General features: G+C 40.5%; 1 non-coding gene across 1 annotated transcript; it reads right to left on the bottom strand.

Annotated features, from left to right (window-relative positions):
- Positions 1 to 316: 316 nt before the first annotated feature.
- Positions 317 to 419, bottom strand: LOC132440092 (U6 spliceosomal RNA). Its single transcript, XR_009522503.1, has one exon. It is a non-coding gene; the product is annotated as a U6 spliceosomal RNA (small nuclear RNA).
- Between the last annotated feature and the right edge of the window lie 4,759 nt (positions 420 to 5,178).

The raw sequence follows: 5,178 nt of genomic DNA, 5'->3' as shown, positions 1-5,178 counted from the left end.
ATTCAGTAGTAACTGCTACTTTTTTTTCAGTTTTTAAAAAAAAATTATTTATTTATTTTTATTTTTGGCTGCGTTGGGTCTCCGTTGCTGCGTGCGGGCTTTCTCTAGTTGCGGTGAGCGGGGGCTACTCTTCATTGCAGTGTGCGGGCTTCAGTAGTTGTGGCACGCAGGCTCAGTAGTTGTGGCTCATGGGCTCTAGAGTGCAGGCTCAGTAGCTGTGGCACACGGGCTTAGTTGCTCTGCAACAGGGATCTTCCCAGACCAGGGCTTGAACCCGTGTCCCATGCATTGGCAGGCAGATTTTTTTTTTTTTTTTTTAAATATGGAACGCTTCATGAAGTTGCATGTCATCCTTGCGCAGGGGCCATGCTAATCTTCTCTGTATCGTTCCAATTTTAGTATATGTGCTGCCGAAGCAAGCGGCAGGCAGATTCTTAACCACTGCGCCACTAGAGAAGTCCCTCTTTTTCAGTTTTCAACCACTGAGACAGGGTGTTTGTCCAATCATCAAGGCAGTGTAACAGAATGGCTAAGAGGATTTAAAGTCAATCAGGACTCTTTTCATGTCCAGCTCTGACACTTACTTTCTGTGTGATGGTGGGCAAGTTACCTAACTTCTCTGTGCCTTCATCTCATCATCTGTAAAATGGGCCAGTAAGAGTATCTACCTATCAGGACTATTGTGAAGGTTATCGGAGATGGTGCCTATAAAGAACTTAAGCAAGAGCTTGACTCAGCTGTATTAGTATTTGCTGAACAGAGGTGATTTTTAAGGGGACTTTATTAGTAGTTGAACTATTCAGGTTGTATCCTTCCCCATCCAAGTAGTGATCCATTCACTAAAAAGTTCAGACCAAGAGCAGGTCGTTGCTACATAGACTGGTTAGTTTGTACTTGAGTACTCTGATTTTTTGTCATTAGTGATGCTTGTGATTTCCTTTTGCTATTGCCTTAGAAAGTTCTAATTTATCCAAGAGATTTGGAGCTAACTGAGTGTATTAACCACTGAAAGACAATTTCAGTTCCAATGAACGACAGAGTCAGATTCTTAGACTTTATCTTAGTCCCTGGAAATGGGTTAGTGGACCAGAGACATTTCACTAATTTGTAGGAATGGCCGAAAGATTCATTTCAAATCTTATCCATTAACTCAACAGAAACTGCGTTAAATCCACGTTCTTTATATAGAGTAGAGATGATACTTGAAAAGGATCACAGTCTGAAACCCAGCTGTATAATAAGAACCACATTGCTGATGTCAGCAGCTAGGAAGCTGTAGCTTGTTGAAACTCTTTGGGACTCTAGCATCCACTCATATTTATAACATTTTTGCTTTTTTACCCTTGAAATGACACATCATCTTAGAGTTTCAAAGAGAGTTCCAAGTCAGAGAGGGCTGAGCCTATTTTAGAGCTGATAGGAGAGTCATGACATGAAAGTAGCTGTCAACGCAACAAATGAGGAATAGAGCTACTTCAGAAACTACAAATTCACAAATTTCTTTAGAACTAAGATTTCCAGACAGCTCTCAGACACTGGAGGAAGACTAAGTCTTTGGAACCCACCACAATATAAGTGAAGCAGGGTAATTAACATATGGCCAGTGAAATAATGGCTAGCTGCACTTGACAAAATATCCAAGCATTTCCAGGGAATATGCAAGTTATGGATCACGGGTTATTAAATGTAGGTGCACATGTCTCATTGGGGCCCTCAAGATAAATAGTAAGAAAAATAGTACTTAATATCGCTTGGTGATTCTGCTCTAGAATCAGCTAAATGACAGGAAAATTGTCATCTGTTATGGATGAGAATAATAAACTCACAAAGTAATTTTTATCCTGAATTCAGATAACTGTCTGTTTCTCCCTCCCCTCCCTTTCCACATGCTGTATTGGGATAAATGATGTTTTCAATCAGGGAGGGATGGGAGAAATTAAGAGGCTTTAGGAAAAGTATATCTTAAATTTCCAAAAAGCTGTCTAGGTCAGTCCAGAGTCTAGTCAGAAAGTGTATTCATCCTGCCTGGATATTTCCATTGACAGTGGAAGCAAGGCAGGGACAGCTGAAAAGGATTACATTTGTGACCCTTCCCAGGGAGATCCTAAAGTTGAAGATACTTAGAGGCTCACAACTTGTTACCATTTTCCCTTAATTTCTCTGGGTAAGCAGTCAGGCTGAATGAATTTGTGATTCACTTAATAAACGCTTGGGGGAATGATTTCTTGCTTCCCTGAGCCATGTTTTTTAATCTGGTCTACACCACCCTTCAAAATATGAAAGGAAAAAAAAAGCCTTAGAAAACCAAATGACTGGCTTTTCTCAACATGGGTGAAGAATGTTTCCATTCTGTTTGTGTTATTATGGAAAGGAGTGGGATGGGCACTAAATTAGGTGTCAGCCCTACCGGCCAGTGGGGTGGCTGAGAGAATTACTACCAGTGGCTTGGAAAGTATAATCACGTCTAGAACTATAAAGTCATATTATTCTTTTCTGTTTGGTGAGTCTATCAGACTTCAAAGTGCTACTTGACTAGCTTCCCCAGAACATTACTGTATAGTTAAGAAAATACTCAACAAGCCTATCTAAAGTGTTCACCTTAGATATGTGGTTTTCTTCTCATTCAAAAATTATTACACAAAACCATGTGGTCTAACCATTGCACAGTCTCTTTAAAAACCAAAACAAACAGAAAACATATATTCTACTTACACTGAACTGAAGGATTTGCTTGGCCCAATCAGCTGACTTCTTATACTCAGATGGACCTCGGCCTACTTGGTCTGGCTGCTCTTCAGGTGAAACATCCAAATGGCCCAAATAACCAGCTTCTCCTGAAGTTGTTCAACTGTTCTGCATGGACAGGCTTAGCTTTAAGCAAATCCTATAGCATATTAGTTTTAACATTTTATTAATGTTCAACAGGAAAATGAATTTCTGAGAACATAGTTTTAGTTTACAAAGAGGGGCAATGTGCAAAGTCTTTCCAATGCTTTGTGGAGCACAACTTTAAATAGAGATCATTCTGTTGACAGAGCATACGTTGGTATGTAAAACATAGGTTCAAGTTCAAGTGCAGGGTTGCCATTTCCTGGGTCTCATTCTCTGTATATTTATATACTGGTATACATCACTAATCCTGGAGTAAACCGGTTGTTCAAGGATACTATAGCATTGCCAAATAGCCAAACAATGTTTCATTTTAAGTTATAGCCCCTGAACTTTCTGCCAGAAATTCCTTATACATATCTCATACCTATTTCACTTAAGACAGTAGGAAAGAAAAATTAGAATGTTCCCATGTCACAAGGTTCCTATGTGAAAAATGTATCTCTGTATCTGCAATAAGGTGTTGTGGACATGGCATTCCTGTACAGGGAATGTTGTTGGCCTGCTTCATAGATACCTGTGTCAGTTCTGCAACTACAGACGTATGGTGCTGAGAGCATACAACATGCTTTGTACAGCCATTAAAGCATTACTAAAACAACCACAGTGAGGTAGTTTCAGTTTGGCAACTACAAAATGTATTACACATTGCTACTTAGATCACTTTAAAAAATTTTTTTTAATTAATTTATTTTTTAAACATCTTTATTGGAGTATAATTGCTTTACAGTGGCTGTGTTAGTTTCTGCTGTATAACAAAGTGAAACAGCTATACATACACATATATCCCCATTATCTCCTCCCTCTTGCGTCTCCCTCCCACCCTCCCTATCCCACCCTTCTAGGTGGTCACAAAGCACTGAGCTGATCTCCCTGTGACATGCGGCTGCTTCCCACTAGCTATTTTACATTTGGTAGTGTGTGTATGTCCATGCCACTCTCTCACTTCGTCCCAGCTTCCCCTTCCCACTCCCCGTGTCCTCAAGTCCATTCTCTACATCTGTGTCTTTATTCCTGTCCTGCCCTTAGGTTCTTCAGAACCTTTTTTTTTTAGATTCCATGTAAATGTGTTAGCATACGGTATTTGTTTTTCTCTTTCTGACTTACTTCACTCTGTATGACAGACTATAGGTCCATCCAGCTCACTACAAATAACTCAATTTCATTTCTTTTTATGGCTGAGTAATATTCCACTGTATATATGTGCCACATCTTCTTTATCCATTCATCGATTGATGGACACTTAGGTTGCTTCCATGTCCTGACTATTGTAAATAGAGCTGCAATGAACATTGTGGTACGTGACTCTTTTTGAATTATGGTTTTCTCAGGGTATATGCCCAGTAGTGGGATTGCTGGGTCGTATGGTAGTTCTATTTTTAGTTTTTTAAGGAACCTCCATACTGTTCTCCATAGTGGCTGTATCAATTTACATTCCCACCAACAGTGCAAGAGGGTTCCTCTTCTCCACACCCTCTCCAGCATTTATTGTTTCTAGGTTTTTTGATGATGGCCATTCTGACCAGTGTGAGGTGATACCTCACGGTAGTTTGCATTTCTCTAATGATTAGTGATGTTGAGCATCCTTTCATGTGTTTGTTGGCAATCTGTGTATCTTCTTTGGAGAAATGTCTATTTAGGTCTTCCGCCCTGTTTTTTGATTGGGTTGTTTGTTTTTTTGATGTTGAGCTGCATGAGCTGCTTGTAAATTTTGGAGATTAATCCTTTGTCAGTTGCTTCATTTGCAAATATTTTCTCCCATTCTGAGGGTTGTCTTTTCATCTTGTTTATGGTTTCCTTTGCTGTGCAAAAGCTTTGAAGTTTCATTAGGTCCCATTTGTTTATTGTTGTTTTTATTTCCATTTCTCTAGGAGGTGGGTCAAAAAGGATCTTGCTGTGATTTATGTCATAGAGTGTTCTGCCTACGTTTTCCTCTAAGTGTTTTAGAGTGTCTGGCCTTACATTTAGGTCTTTAATCCATTTTGAGTTTATTTTTGTGTATGGTGTTAGGGAGTGTTCTCATTTCATTCTTTTACCTGTAGCTGTCCAGTTTTCCCAGCACCACTTATTGAAGAGGCTGTCTTCTCTCCATTGGATATTCTTGCCTCCTTTATCAAAAATAAGGTGACCGGGCTTCCCTGGTGGCGCAGTGGTTGAGAGTCCGCCTGCCGATGCGGGGGACACGGGTTCGTGCCCCGGTCCAGGAAGATCCCACATGCCGCGGAGCGGCTGGGCCCGTGAGCCATGGCCGCTGAGCCTGCGCGTCCGGAGCCTGTGCTCCGCAACGGG

This window comes from Delphinus delphis, chromosome 16, assembly GCF_949987515.2.
Source record: "Delphinus delphis chromosome 16, mDelDel1.2, whole genome shotgun sequence".
NCBI classification, from domain to species: domain Eukaryota; kingdom Metazoa; phylum Chordata; class Mammalia; order Artiodactyla; family Delphinidae; genus Delphinus; species Delphinus delphis.
The sequence above is the reverse complement of the archived record's forward strand: the minus strand, read 5'-3'. Positions and strand labels throughout refer to the sequence as shown.